Raw genomic sequence first — 17439 nt, forward strand, 5'->3', positions numbered from 1 at the left:
GTAGTAGTAGTAGTAGCACAGTGTGTAATTTTCTGATGGCCACTGTGCCTTTTTAGGTTATGTTTTTTTATCGATAAATATTTTATAAAATAATGTAAATAATATTATGTTTTTAACTAATTAACTACATAAGTAATAATTATTAGTATGCATAATTATACCTAATTATCTTCTTCAAGCGAAAACGTATAGTCCGTTTTTTTTAGCATTAGAAAGAACTTCGCAGATGTAAGCTTGTGGTTCCAAATCCGGCACTTTTAGCAGTAATAATTTGAAGTAAATTATATGTATTGACCATGCTACATTAGATAATTCAATAATTATTAACAATTAAAGAGCCTGATAAAAACTGCACGCTTGCTTCTGTGAAGTTCTTTCTAATGCTAAAAAAAACGAACTATAGCAATGTTTCGTCAAAAAATTCACGCAATTACATAAAAATGGCAGAAATATAAATCTTATAAGATTCACTCCTGATACAGTTAAGCTCGTACTGCTGAAACTGTAGTAAACTTTAAAATGTTCAGTCAGACTTTAGAGCTACTATTCGACCTCATTTTGCATTCAACACCCATAAATTCTCATCAGATCGGATTCCGACTACAGCGTTCCGAAATTAGTGCAATTCGCACTCTATGCCTAGCTCGCATCAAATTCACAATTCAGCAAGCTTTTTTCGTAGCTGCTCTAGATTGTATTTTGAATTAGGTACCAACGTGCCATAACTAATATATCACGTAGTATTGTAGTAACCTACAGTAGAATTAGTAAAGGTAAAAGTTTCACGCATCGAGTTTTTATCAACGACCCAAAATGCCAAGAAACGAATAATCTCCCAATCTACGTAAATACTGTATAGATAATCTTTCTTATCATGTTTTTATTTGTGGTGTGTCCTGAAAAGCTCTTGTAGTGAAATGTGAATTTTATCTATCCAATGATGCACTGAGTAAGAAATAAAATTGTTTAAAGTGCCATTGCACTCGAAATATTTTGACGTTAGACCGAAGAGTGAGCTTCAACTTTTCGAGGGTGAAATAGGATCTTTCACCCCAGTTGGAGTTAGCACTCTACTTTTTTGACTATCAGCCGGTATCGAATTTTAATAATAAATTATTATTTCAGTCAGATCGATATCTAATTGAAAGATTCACGGTTAGTTTCCACTAGACATATCAACCGGGATATGGACCGTGATTAGGTACCTTTTGTCATGTTTTCGAGCTCCCGATATTTCGACGCAGATACATGCATCTTTTTCACAGGTAACTGTACTCGTACCCGTAACCTAATAGTAAACGTTACCAATTAACTAGAGACTTACACGTTAAATTATAAACATAAATTTCAGGTGATATTTCCATCTACCTGAACGCTGCAGTGAAGCATTCTAGCAAATTGCAATAGATATCGCCATGACATGTCCAATATTCCTGCAACATATAGGTACGTGTGTTTCGTTGCCCTGACGCTTCTCAGATAGCGTTCAAACCATTCCAAAACAGAAACACATCGTTCTAAAATTAGCACATTTTGCACCCCTATTCCAGCTCGTCGCCATCGCCAATAATTGCTGGCTCCGTATTCGAGCAAGTGAGTCAGCAGTAGGTATTGATTGGGACGTTCGATTCGATTGGTCCTGAATAGGTTGGATTACAGGGCGTCAACACGGGAAGTAATCAAGTGACCGACGTCTGATGACGCGACGGTTTCAATTCCAGAATAGGGGTGTGGAGGTGGCAGAGTTTTGAGAGTGGCAATTTCGTTTTTGTGAATTTAAGACTTGAATTTGATTGTGAGACAAATGACAATTCTGAGAAAATTAAACTCTTTTTGTAATTAATAATTCATGGTACTTTATTTACAGAATAAGAATTCGTGCGAGTGTTTCTAAAAATCATGTTGTGGGCATGTTTATAAGATGTCCAGTCAGCAGCAGAAGTTGCTAAGCGGGCCAGGTGTTCAAAATGATCTTGACGCGACTTTATTGTTAAGAGAATAAGAGCGTGTGAAGGTAATTTTGAACACCTCGCCCGCTTAGCAACTTCTGCTGCTGACTGTCCTTTATAAAGGACAAAATCCATTCAAGAGTCAAAGTAAAATGTTCCCGTCTCACCCTGTAAGTGAGACCTAACTTTGTTTCTGACTTAATAATCTCTTTTACGAGATCCCTAAGCTATATTGCAATTCAATTAATTAATTTAAAATTAATTATTTCACAAACAAACTTGGCTTCTAAAGGATGATGCCTTTACTTTTCTCTTCATTTGAAATTTAATTATGGTCGTTGTGTCGCTGGGGAACAATTTGTTACTAAACAGATTCTTAATCGAATAATTATTTTGTCAAACGCTGACAGTTTTAAGAATACTATAGCATCTGGCAGAGACTTTATTGGCATGAAATTGGCAGCCTCTGCTTTTGTTATCTCTACCCATCTCCCTCTGTTTTAGAGGGTAATTCGAACTAGAATAATGATATTTCATCCAGAAATATCACTATTGACAGCTGACAGGTCATATCCGTACGTTTTGTGTGTGTTTTAACTTAATATTTTTGAAGTGAAAACTTCTTTAGCGGCGCTGAGCACTTTTTGAGGTGGGGAAACAATGATAAACTTGAGACAGCGTAACGCGTAACGCGCTGACGTCATGTGTGACGGACACTGTTATTCACCAAAGAACTTTAGTCGTAACGTATCATAATTAGGTCAATTATTTAAAACTGGACTTTTATATTAAGCAATAAAGCTCAATGTTCTAATATTGTACGGGCTGAAATACGAGGATCTCACCGTTACATTCTAACTTTACATCTTATATCACTCCAATCTCAATAAAGCTACATTTTGATGAAATCGCTAACAAAAGTGAACTCTAGTACTGGTGAATAAAACTCAAAATATCATGACCAAATATATTTAGATGCGAGGTCTGTAAGGTAACTTTACAATTTATATTCCAATTTTAAACAATTAACGCTACAAATTTGAATTTCGAATGTTAAACAAGCTCACTGACCAGCAATTTCGGAACTAAAGGTTTTCAATAGAAAGGAGGATGGGTCAATTAAACATACATAGTGTTGAAGACATTTTGGACTATTCATTGAGTTTTCACTTCTGTCAGCACTCCCGGAGTACAACCCGTTGTTTTTAGGGTTCCGTAGTTTTTTATAAGTATTAGAGAATGTAATCGGATGCAAGAGGAGGATGAAGTCATAGTGACCTTTCATTGCGCTGTCATCACGGAATGTTACCATTAAACGAATATATAAGTTTCAGTCATTAAGACATGATCATAAAAACATGGGTGTATGGTTCTATTCAACTTCATGGCTCCTCTACAAGATGAGCCAGCGCCGGCCACTCCAAGGGACGCATTTATGCGTTAGAAGGAGCAAGTGATATTGCTATCTCATTCTACCACATGGCTGCCTCCCTTGGAGTGCCCGGCGCTGGCCCATCGTGTAGAGGAGCCATCACAGATAATCTGGCGTCCCGGCGTTCGCTCTGCTACTGCTGACTTTACAATAAATTACGCAAATGTACACGTTTTTAATTTATTTAGGTACCACCATGAACAATATAACCATTTACAATGTTGAAGAACTTGTACTAATTACAATTGATAAAAAAAATGGTAATAGACTAGAATGTTACCGTTAATTAGTAGTGAAGGCATGACCTCGCTCTAAAAAACGTACTTTTTTATTTTACACAGCCACAAAATCACAGAATTTTGCTGGCAATTAAAATACGTACAGGCACCTAACTGTTAAACCAACGGGAACAAGTGGAACATTAATATAAATAAACTTCGCTTCAAACGTGTCGACAGAAAAGCCGATTTCTTTTAATTAACACGGAACGAGCTGGCATGGAAATATAAAAAAAAAATATTTTAATAAGATTGAGAGATTTTCGACAACCATTTCAATTCATTTCATTTCAAATCTTATCAAATTCCATAAACATTTCAGCCGAATTTTTTGACAAAACCAATACCTTGGCAATTTCCTAAAGAAAACAGCATCAAAATTAAAGGGGAATGGCATATTCACAAATAATTTTCTGGCTGAAAGTTGAAGTCTAAATTTCTTTTCAAGAGCTGTCTCCATGAGAGCCAGAGGCACGAGACGACATATCAAAGCGTTCGAATGCGAAGACGGAGCAGGAATCCTCTACTGAAAATTATACCGAAGATCCCTCAAGATATATACATGCATATATTATATTGTTTATAACTTTTACTGTCTCCTCCATGTCCAATTGTTTACATCGAAATAAATAAATCAAATACCTTGGCACGGAAAGTTCATGACAAAGAATAGTTTTGCCAATCCCTGCCCTACAAATAACAATCTTGACAACGCTGACGTCTATTCTGATAGTAGGTAATATAGGACGTATTAGAGGTCAATGAACGATGAATAAGAACTCCCTACATTTGACATCGTGTTTAGTTACACTTAATAACCAGGCTGTCTGAGAAGGACAGTTTGACCTCATTCATCTATTCTATGAATGTACCTGAAGCGAAGGGTGAATAGCTAACTAATGGACTCAGAATATGTGTTCCAATGTAAATTACCTTTCGGTTATTTACCTTTTGATCGCCATCGTCTGATATGATAACCTATATATTTTGAGATAGTGTACATAATATCACATCTTCTTGAAAAAATTACATATCGAATTGTGACGAAAGATGCTAAACGAGAATTAAATAATATAAAAATAAGTTTACAGGTAGGTTCAATCAATAGATGGCAAGAAAAACTAAGAAAAAAATCAACTTAGGTTCACGGTAAATCACGTTAAAACAAGCAAAATTTTCAATTACTATGATTATGTATATACCTATGTTTATTTTTATGGGATGCATTACTAGATTGAAGTAAACATCCCACTGACCCACTTTATCCTTCACCGAGGATGTCTTAGAAGAGTCAAAATTACCATACCCATTCTCAAGATTTATAGGTACAGCACCTACTTAGGGCACCTTTTCCCTGCATTAACGACAGTCCAACCCTTTTCAGCTGTCAGGAGGCTATTCTTGAGTACGTCTCGAGATTTCAACTCAAACGAGAATCACAATTACCTACTAACGGTCTTTGTTGGAATTTAAAAGCATTGGAAGCTTGCATTTAATATAAAATGGAGATTCTGTTCAGAAAATGAGTTCGGATGAAGTTAGGTAGGCACATTGTAATAACTGTTCAATGTTGCACTAGAGAATAGGGAAGTAAGAAACAAACATAAAGTTTAATTAAATTATTAACAGACGTATGTTTATACTAGGTATTATTCGCTCCAATCAAATACACTCAAAAATACAAAACATCTTATGGATTTTTTGGTGAACAAACGTTATGGATATTCGCCGGTCGGAACAGCGCCATGTACTGGGGAGTAGCTAGATCAGTGCCCCAAACGCGTTAGTTCCGCGTAGCATTATTCCCGGTCGCATTTTTGCCCACTAGCGTTAGTTCCGCGTAGCATTATTCCCGGTCGCATTTTTCCCCACTAGCGTTAGTTCCGCGTAGAATTATTCCCGGTCGCATTTTTCCCCACTAGCGTTAGTTCCGCGTAGCATTATTCCCGGTCGCATTTTTCCCCTGCACTGATCTAGCTACTCGTACCGGGATAGGTATTAGATAAGATCCATGGATAAACCAAATCCGTTAAGCGTTTGTACAAAAACTTAGTTTTTGTTTTATACGTTTATTATCCATTTAAAAGCGGCAGATCATCAGATTAGAAGCGCTAGAGGTAGAAGGTAAAAAGCTATCAAGTATTATAATTGTACTAAAACTATAATTATACTATACTTTAAGTATGTATGTACTAAAACTATTTTATTCATGTCCCTAATTTACTCACAATCGTATACTAATTGCATACAGTGTACACGCACCATGTATATGTCACCGCTGCAAGTAGGTAGATGTATTATGCGTTTTATAAAAAAAATTTTTTTTTACATATTTAGCATACAATAAAGTGCGGATACTTGCACTTGGGGCCAAATTCGACATTTACAACTGTCAGATTTCGCATCCACGTCAAATCAACAGTTGATTTTAATGCATACTGAGTGTTAATTCCATCAACGGTGGATAATATCATTTGGTACAACCAAAACTCAACTCTAAACTAAGGGTGGTTCGGTTTAGTTTGCTTGTCACCCTAACTGTGGATTGTTAATGTAAAATTTTGACATTGTACGTATTCGAAAACTTATGATTTTTCCCACATCAACGGGAGATCAACACGATACGTCAAACGTCGCTTGTCGAATAGGAGTCCTGAATTAAGATCAGTAACAGTTGCATGCCACTTTAATGAAAATTGTACAAATAATTTCTGCAAATCAAAGCAGTCAAGACCATCTTGACACTTTATAAACATTTCACATAAAAACTTGAATGATTCGCTTCGGCCCGAGGCAGCAATCCAACTTTTTAAATTAAGCCCGACAAGGAAATTCCAAATTCACCCGGAACGAAAAAAACAGACGAGTTTTTGTCCATTATATGAATTCGTAAGTGGTCGCGTATTTTGTACACAGAAACACCTAAATATCCGAAAAGTCCGAACATTATTCATTTTTTGCAGCATCCATAAATTATTCCTAGTCTTGGAATCTTAAGCGTTGAAGGCTTCAAGGCACGAGGGTTAAACAAATTGTGCCACCGAGTGAAACACAAATTTTTCACTACACCTACGTATCAAACAAAATCCAAATGAACATTATTTAATATTTATCATTTAATATTGTATTAAACAACTGTACCGCTATTCGGAACCTAATAATAATATTGAGAATGGCAACCCTGTTGTCGGTCGTATTGTCCTTTTCTAGCATATACGTCCCTCTCTCTCCCACACTCCCACCACACAGCAGTTTGCTTTTTGGCGGTTGTCGCAAAAACAAATTTCCAACTCATTGGCTTGCTGTTTTTCCATCTGGAAGGTCGTGAAGCTAAACTGCTGGTGAGTTTTTGAATTGTACCCCAGTTTAGCTGACTATATTGAAAAACAGTTTCTAACGGCTTTTGCCGTTCGAAATAAATAATTAAATTTAGTGTCCGTTAAACTATCTAGCAAATAAAAACGATCCGGAATAGTAATGTGTAAGTTTTCAAAGGCTGCCTGCGCGCACCGTGGCTATGCTAATGAAAATACTAAAACACATAATGGTAGAAAACACATCGAGCTGGTAAAGCGTGCACTTGTCACCATTAGAATTTAATTAATATTATACCTACATTAAGTCTCTTCAGAGTCTTATTACTTATTACTTTAAATCTTTGTGTGTCTATAATAACTGTTGAAATTAGGTATAACACTTAAATGGTGATGTGTGGAGGCATACCCTTCAGTTTTCAAGTGATTTGTGTTTTCGAATACGAAAGGATCGGATAGTTAATACGTGTTACGTAGAACCTACGTATTAAGGTAGAAGCTTATAGACGTGTAGGGTTTATCTGTCCAAGTATCTATCAGCAACTTGTCGGTTTATCCCGTTCCGGGTTAAATATAATATTGCATTTTTGGTAATAAACTTGCTGATAAATAACGTGTACCCGCTTAGGAGTCGACGAAGCCCCGCTTCGCGGGGCTTCTATTTCCGCTCTGAGGGACACAAGGCAACGAACAAACCTACATCGCAAGAATTGCATTTATTTTTGTGGAAAGTGAGTACTTCGGCAGTACGTAAACTTAAGTCTGACTAGATAAAGAGATATATTAGCATGGCTCTGCGCAAGAATGACATGGAAATCCTTAAGTATTTCACTCCTTATCAATTTACATCTCTCCAACTAGATCTTAGATTTTGAAAAAAAAAAAAAAAAAAAATGGTTAAAATGTAGGTAGATAGGTATCTCTTTAAAGGTACTAACAGCTTAAAAGAACTCTTGCATGTAGTTGCTATATGTGCTTGTATTATTTTGGATTTGAATAACTTGATTATTCATTCTATATGTAACTATAGGTACATACAAGACGGTTCTTTAAGCCTACCTACCTACCTACATAAATAGTACCTACACTTGTAAACGTTTTAAATAAAATCGGAAGCCTGTGACTTGAAAGGGCATTAACAATATGGGAATGTTTAGATTGATTCATTGACGAAGACGCATGGTTTGCTTCATAATTTCAAATTATATTCGCTAACTGTAGAGTTAAAGTTTAGTCATGGCAAATCTCGTCACCGTGAATGACACTTTCTAAAAGTGCCTATTAAAGTAAATCCTTTCCCCTTGTCGAGCGAAGAACTCGCAACTAAGGGAATATTACCCATAAACATAAACTTCATTTGAATGATATTCTTAAGCTATGTCTGTTATGGACTATGGTTCCACCTGCGTAAGGTGTGCCTAAGAGAATCTTTTATTCAGTCACAAACTAACGTCAAGTTATTTGTGATGATACCAATATGTTGTGTACCTATTTAAGCCTGCGCAAGGCTGCCATGTTTCCACCTGCGTAAGGTGTGCCAAAGAATCTTTGATTCATTCACAAACTGATGTCAAGTTACTGATGATGATATTACAACCTATATAAGCCTGCGCAAGGCATGTCAGAAATTAAATGATATGGTCATAACACAGGCGAGCGAGTAGGCCACAATCATAAAAATATAACAAAGATGAATATGTAAATACCTCCTTTTGGACAAAGGACAAGTGAAAAGGGTTCTAACAAAATAATGTTCTGGGTAAAAATCAGTCGAAATAGGCTTCGTTATTCGAGGTTTCATTTTTGTTTACCAATCTATTTTAAGGGTCCCGGACACCCTATTGGCTAAACTCAAAATTGGAATAATTAACATTTCTAAAATTATAATATAATAGATATGAAATAACCTAAGATTCCAGGCCTATTTCGACTCATTTTTATTTTAAAGATGAAAAAAAATCTTTGCACCCTAATATAAAATTGTGGTCTAGAGACGCTAAGCCTCATAACGTTGGTGGCATAGATAATACTAAGAGATTTAGTCACCTAAATTCGACCATAAGCCCAGACAGAATATTGATATTTAGAATAAGGTGTGGTCAATCCTCCAAGGTCCAGATAATCTGTGGACTCTAATTAAATCAGGCTCACTTAAGCTCACGACACAACATAGCTTACGGTTCAATTCTGAAATAAGCTATGTTTAATATCACTGATGGTGTGAAAATAAAATTACAAGAGCACAAACAGCCTGCTCAAGGTGTACAAAGGGTTCCGTTTAGCGGCCCTATGAATATCTAAAAACCTTTGAAGTCTATGCCTGCTATGACAGACTAGAAATTAATATAAATTATATTTGCCTCGAGAGCACTAGTCTTTCAGTTAACATTTTTACGAGTACCTACCTATGTAGGTACACGACATAACCAAGGTTAGGTACCTATTTAATTATTATATCCCTGACTGGCATGGTATAGGAAAATTGTCATGTGCTGCACAAGCATGTTGGAAATAAAAATGTACAAAACTGACCTAACGGGGCGTTTATGAATGATTTATTTTACACCCTTATGTCTGCCTTGTGAACCTTGAGGATTCGAACCACCTTGATCGTAAGTGCTCCTATGCACAGATTAAGTTTATTTTAAACTACCCATGCACTAATCTCAAAGGCACGTGCTTCTATGCACGGACCAAATATTGTTATCACTTAATTCACTTAACATTATTCGTCATAGTTTGATACTATACGTTTAACAAATGTACCCACCGTGGAATGTAATGTACCCAGTCATAAGGTTTTTAATAAACAGTGACTTAATGGTTTGCACGAACGATTCTAGTATAACTTCTGGGCGGTCACGTCTAGGGCATGACCCTCTAGTTCTCAATTTATACAAAATTATAGCATTGCGATACTGTTTGCTTTGCACAATGTGAAACAGCAGCAAGCCTTGCGAAAAGGCGAAGCTATTTTGAAAGGCGAGTACTTTTCAAAAATACATTGTAATATATATAAATATGTTTTTGTCGCGGAACAAGTACACCCAAACAAATGCAGTCATTTATTATAATATGTTGGCAAAACTCTGCAAAAGAGTTATATAGTCTGTCTGTACAGTGTAACTTGAAGGCATCAATGCACATGAATCTCTTGAAACATGGAGGATCAATTAATTTACACCCCGTCTGTGTCTTGCTCCTATTACCAAATCCACAAGTTAAGGACCTCAACCTATATATAGGTACCCTTCTTGCTCGAGACCTGTAAAAAATGTACACAATAATTTCATGCAGTCAAGTGTCGGAAAACTAGATCCACACACTTAGCGATATCGTGAATATATATCCAAGAACTCTGTATATTGCCTCCCAGGAGGCGGGATGTTATTAGACTAACCTATATAGTAGGTAGTAGGCCAGAGATATAGTATACAAAAGTACACTGGCCCAAATTAAGTAATATTATATTTCAGAATATAAAATAATTTACAATCTTGCTATTATTGAAATATAAACAAGTAACAATTATCCTTAGTTCATAAGGAGGATAAGTATACCTAAATATCTAATAGATTCGACAAAGTGTTGATTCTAGCATTGGATAAAATAGGTCCCTCTTAAAGGGCCTCTGCGCTGTGGCTTTGGGGCCACAGGCGCCCGGCAAATGGTCGGGAACCCCCTGGTTTCCCACAGCAAATAATGTAAAATCACGAAATAAGCACATAAATTTGTATTTCGGTTAAAAGCACCTATGCGATGAGCTAGGGTTTCGAATTAAGTATCTGATTCCTTATAATTTACACACTGAATAGAGAAAACTGAATATTCAGAATTAAGCAATGTCTATGAATAGTTTACAGAAATTAAGCCACTTTAGCGGTCAGAACCAATAAAGTTTTAAGGCTTATGTCTACCAGTAGGCACCAGATAAAGTAAACCACTAAGAAACTACTCTTACTACATATATACAAATTATTGAGTAAAATTAAGGTTATGATAGCTAAACATGAATTTAATTAGAATGACTCTGCAAATATTATTGATAAAGTTCTGTGGCAATTCTACACAAGAACACCACAAAGCGTCATAACTAGTGCCACAGCGCAGTGAACAATGAGTGTTGTGGCTTAAGCTCTCATAGTACCTAACCTTCACACTTTTAAGTAAGGTTTATTTATGTATGTACAGTGACTTGCGTTCTCGTTAGTAAAGCATATAAAAGGGTTAAATGCATTTTATAGCTATAACTATAACCTATAACCAAGTATATGGCTTACAGTCATTAAATAAATTTAGTGATTCCCTATGACATTTGAATAAGTACCTAATTTTATTAACTCTGTTTGTGGTGATAGTGATATAACGAATAATTAAAATATTCGTCTACCTAATCCCGAGGGATTCTGGAAATAAGAAAGGTCCTGTCCTTGTTATATTTTCTCCTCCTTCCTTCCTTTCGTCCTTGTCAAATTTGATAAGAATTGCGACTTATAAATAAAAACTACTCTAGTACGTTATTATTTTTATCTTTTCATACTTGAATTACATTACTCCTTATAACAGATGTTGTATGCTCTTTGAAGAGTAGACTGACTTATCACATCTTCTTTTACCTAGTTTTCACATACCTACATTTAAGTAATTAAGTATAGCACCCTTGTGGTGACTCACTTATTCTTTTTGAACATTTATAAGTACATTAAGTACGTATACAAAATGTTAAGTTAGTATCATAATCATAATATAATGGAATATCAAATTGTATGCTTTACTAAATACCTCTCTCCTCACAGGTGTTAAAATAAAGGGTGTACTGCATAATTAATTAAACACTCATAATATAATAATATTACATATACATAATAAGTACATGTATAATCACATTGGCTTGGCGTCTTCCCACCACCAGGCGATAACAAACACGTCTCAATATTATTATTAGGTTCCGAATAGCGGTACAGTTGTTTAATGACAGCGTTTTACACAAAAATAAAACGCTAATTAAATAACTTACCCTATTCGGAACCTAAAGTTTTAATCCTGCCTGGTGTAATTTTGAGACAATGAGTTGGAAATTTGTTTTTGCGACAACCGCCAAAAAGCAAACTGCTGTGTGGTGGGAGTGTGGGAGAGAGAGGGACGTATATGCTAGAAAAGGACAATACGACCGACAACAGGGTTGCCATTCTCAATATTATTATTAGGTTCCGAATAGGGTAAGTTATTTAATTAGCGTTTTATTTTTGTGTAAAACGCTGTCATAAAAGTCACCAACCAACCAACCAATATAAGCCAACATAAGGAAACAACACAAAATTTGCATCAAATGACTTGTGGATAAAATTCAGTTTCTGATCAGTTTTTGAACAATCAAGAGAGCCTTTACGAGCTTATGTGGTGAAAATATATTTCAACTACACAAATATATTACATTTTTAATGCATGTCAGCCAATTATCTCCCAATTTATCTTCTTCTATGTACCTATAAGACAAAAATAAATTCAAAAGTCCACGAATCTAAATTGCTCAATAAAACCTAATTTCTTACCGGTAAAGCACAAAAAACTCTCCAATGCCAATGAAAAATGAAATATATCCGTAAACATAATCGTATATAAATTTTTCCGGACCAAAATTAAATGCCTCGCTTCCGCAATCGTGGCTCCCAATATGCGGAGAAAGATTTTTCGCCTTGAGCCATCTCAGATTAATAAGAAGTGGCCCATTCAGGTTATAACAGAAATTGCGGAAAATGCCTTATAAATTGAGACACAGAGCTTCGTTGAATGGTAAACAAGAAATATTGTCAATAAAAATCAATTAGTTACCTCGCTTTATCGCAATGCTATCTGCGTTGGTATGTTGTTTATCTGCGTTGTGCGAGGTAGCCGCCAGCTCTTCGGTCATCAGTTACGTCAACCAGACTCTTCGCGATTTCTGTGAACAACTTACGAGCGCTAAGGCCCCATGGACCTAGAGTTTCAACTCCAAATGGTACAAAATGGTACTCTCTGCCGAGGCTCTTATATTAGTTACGTTTTAAAATTTCGGCGCTTTCCACCGCCCCGCCCGCTTTTACATTAGTCCGTAACATCCCACACTAACATCCGTCCTAAGCTCCAAGGAACTAAGGACACCACAGGAGAAATGAGGAAATGGCGCCAGCATCCTTGGTACAATGCCTCAAGGGCCACTGTATATGTCTTGTTTGTAAATAAATGACTTTTTATTTCATAAAAAAATAGTTACCTGACTTCCATAAATAAGCGATCGAAGAAGATCAAGAGTAAGTACTATCTAAAAGTTGTTATTTTTATTGCAATAGGTAGGTACCTAACTTTTTGGAGCATAAAGGAAATCGACCCCCTTATCTGCGAAGTGTGCCTGCCGTCCCTGTAAGTGCGCCTACAGATATAGTGCATTTGTTTTCCATCGTATTTTCTCGGAAACGTTCGTATTTGTCATGCTACTTCAGTCAACCTCAGTAAATTTTGTACCGAGACACGTCACGACACGTTTGTGGGTTTCCGTGAAAAAACCATTGAAAATAATTATGCACTACATCTGTATCTATACATTAGGGGTAGGCGCATTTCGCCCCCTTCACGTTACACATAGCCATATTTATTTTGATCGTGATACGGCCCCGACACTATCATGAGTAATGACATGACTTTTCATGACACTTCAGCGTTTGGTCCAGTCCTGTCATGATATTCTGCATTAGTTTGCTGCGTATGACAAGCATCAGCTCATTGTGTAGCACATGTTTGAGAGACTGATATTATTCTTCTCAGACAGAAATGTTCATAAATGACACAATGATTAGGTTCCCGACTATTGTTGCAAGAGAGACGAATTCACTTGTAACAGAATAGCTAGGAATTATGCTTTATGAATCTGAGTCAGAATCACAATGGAAAGGATTATAAGCTTTCTGTTGGTGTGAAGTTCCTTTAGAAGTGTCTTTGTTTCTGATGATAGTATTTTTCAGCTACCTATCTTATTGTGTCCCTATTTGAAATCACGAGACATATACAATATACAGTGTGGAAAGATAAATCGGGCCCCGGAGGGAAACTACCTTAACTCCTTAAGCTGGCTCATATGACTTAAAAGGAGACATTCCTTTATTTTTAAAAAGAAACAAAAATGCATTCAAAGTAAGCTTCTTTGTTTTCAATTTGGTTTGTTTAAAAAAATCTTGAGTACTAAATATTAGATTTTATGGATATTTTGTACGACAGACGAGTGTAAGACCTAATGTTTCTTGGAGAAATGTAATCATTAACATTAACTGTATCGCCTAGCAGAATAAAATTACGAGGTTTTATTTTTTGGAATTTGTAATCGGTGCGATTCTCGGGCGAGGCAAGCGAGTTTTAGAAAATCTTTGAATGCAGTTATGTTTCTTTTGAAAAATAAAGGAATGTCTCATTTAAGTAAAATGAGCCAGCTTAAGGTAATTTTCCTCCAGGGCCTGACTGATCTTTCCACACTGTATACCGATATTATATTCTAAAGTCCATGCATAACAGTAGGTAAATGAGTTTATTCATAATTGTGACCACGGAATCATTCCTAAAAGGACTTATATCAAATTTGGAGAACTTACTCAGTTTGAATATGTGCCCTTTCCAGTTTGAACTCAGGAGCACAAGTTTTACATGCAGAGTCACTACAGTCACTACGGTCACTAGGTATTGGTTGTGTACAGTTAAACCCATATTATCCACAACGAATACCATGCATGGTGGTATTTACACAATACATGCAGCATGCATACAGGGTCCACCGCAATATAAATTCATAATATTTTTACCTTCAATCTGACTCTTTTCATACACCATGTCAGAGGTAGTTCAAAGTATCAAAATTTAAAACTATTTACATATTGCTTATTGTCGTTTGATGTAGTCCGCAAACATTGCAAATAAGCCAAGGTTACATCCCTTACCAGGTGATTTCAAATGTATTCCAAACAAGCCTTGCTAGGTACTATAAAGATTTCCCTTGCCCTTCCAAGATTTATGGCAACCGCAACCTTTCGCTGCAATATGTACGATATTGCATTTTTTACCGTGACGCGTGTGAAATTGCGTGATTTGTGACTTGTGCACCTGAAATTTTGGGGCGTTTTGATATTAAAGTTTTCGGTTGAATGAATAATGGTTATTGTTATGGTTTCTACTTTATGTAGGGTATCTGGCGTGGTCGATAGGTTGGGATAAATAAATATGCAAGGACTATACATATACGAGTATTACACACTTCGTAAATACACCCGCAAAACGGTAGGTCGTGATTAGTTATAGAATGCTCCGGGTACTGAGTTTGTATAGCGAGAACCGGAAATTCCCGGTTCCGGTACTGAATTTGTATTTGTATATTACCGGGAGCACTCCCTAGTTATGACACATTTAAAAAAAAAACAAGTTTTTAAGTAACGGAATATTTTAGTATGTTGCGCTGTTTATAAAACTCCAAATATCACGAAACCATCATATTATATAGCCATTTGATGTTGAAAATAATATATTTGTGATCAGGATCATGTGGGTCTATTCAGATAATATTTATTTGTGTCATCTAAAAAGGATCTCGTAACGATTAACTTCAAACAAGTTTCGCTTACATCTGTAATGGCTTGAACTAAATTAATTACCTTAGTAAATTATTTAGTCCAGTCTGAAAATACACAAACACTTTGACCTTAAATTGCCAGACTGAAAGAGACGTTGTTTAAAAATCTAAGCTTATTGAATTTGTCTAGACACCGGCACTTAACAACTACTAGGTACTCATTAAAGTTGAAATGTTTATCGTAGTGTAAGATTCCTGTGTAATACTCTTGGTTCTTCGAGTACTGTTAGTTATATAATTTTCGGCTTAAGTCCCAATAAATAACAGGATTGATTATAGACTAAGAGCTAGGCCCAGGAAATAGCTATTGATATCTAGAAAAACAAAACCTGTCTAGTTACTTTGCTATACTATTAAATTCTTATTACTAGATACAAGCGTCTAGAATTGCATTGCCAAAAAAGGCTGTTTAATGGTGTTAACATAAAATGTATTAAATTATCAATTCATCATGATGTACCTAGTTAGTTCAGCAAAATTTGGTTAGTATTAGTAGTAGTTAAAGTCATAAAAGATATATATATTATAATATATTTCAATTTCAATTTATTCAGAAAAAAATAGACAATTAAAGTTATCTGGAAGCACTATCCTGATTACTAGTATTATATTAATTCTTTTAAGCGTAATTTATTAGCTTTTATAGCGTAATTTGTTCAACAAATTCTAAATGATCCTAACTAAATATTAAGGAGACTTTGAATGTAAATCGGGTGCTCTAATGAGTTTCTCTTCCAATAAATATCTTTGACACTCATTAAGTTGTTCCGAAATTCAGACTTTTGACACAGACTAGTTAATAAAAACAGACTTAGTACGCCTACTTATGTATGGAAATTTTAGTCCTCAGTAAAGTTTACATGGTGAATGTGGAGGAAACCGGCATAAACAAGTGCGAGTCGGACTCGCCCATGAAGGGTTCCGTAGCAGCAAGTAACATAATAAAATTGCGGTTTACGATTTATGACGATTAAAAAAAACTACTTACTAGATCTCGTTCAAACCAATTTTCGGTGGAAGTTTGCATTAATGTACATCATATGTTTTTTTTAGCTTTATCATTCTCTTATTTTAGAAGTTACAGGGGGGGAGGGACACACATTTTACCATTTTGGGAGTGTCTCTCGCGCAAACTATACAGTTTAGAAAAAAATGTTATTAGAAACCACAATATCATTTTTGAAGACTTATCCATTGACACCCCACACGTATGGGTTTGATGAAATCTTTTTTTTAAGTTTCAGTTCTAAGTATGGGGGACCGCCAAAATTTATCGTATTTTTCCTATTTTTGTGTGAAAATCTTAATGCGGTTCACAGAATACATCTACTTACCAAGTTTTAAGAGTATAGTTTTTATAGTTTCGGAAAAAAGTGGCTGTGATCTACGGACTGACAGACAGACAGACATGACGAATCTATAAGGGTTCCGTTTTTGGCCATTTGGCTACGGAACCCTAAAAATGTATTGAAGGTAAAACTGTATTTTGTATACCTATACGTAGGTCGCTCAGACACAGTCAGAAAGGATAATCACTCCTACTCTACCGATCTTCGGTAAGTGGAGTAAGTGTGCCAACGCAAGAGTTAAAAGCGACGTAAGAGCTTGTAAACTATCTTTCCTTATAGACGGTCTTCACCATATTTACCTTCATTGCATAAGGTCCGGTCTGGTCCGGAGTTAAAAATTAGTTTCATGGTCTAATTATACAAAGGAGCGTTGATTAGCTTAAATGTTAAAATAAAAAAACCGGGAAAGTGCGAGTCGGACTCGCGCACGAAGGGTTCCGTACCATAATGCAAAAAAAGGCAAAAAAAAA

Source organism: Cydia fagiglandana, chromosome 2 (genome assembly GCF_963556715.1).
Source record: "Cydia fagiglandana chromosome 2, ilCydFagi1.1, whole genome shotgun sequence".
NCBI classification, from domain to species: Eukaryota; Metazoa; Arthropoda; class Insecta; order Lepidoptera; family Tortricidae; genus Cydia; species Cydia fagiglandana.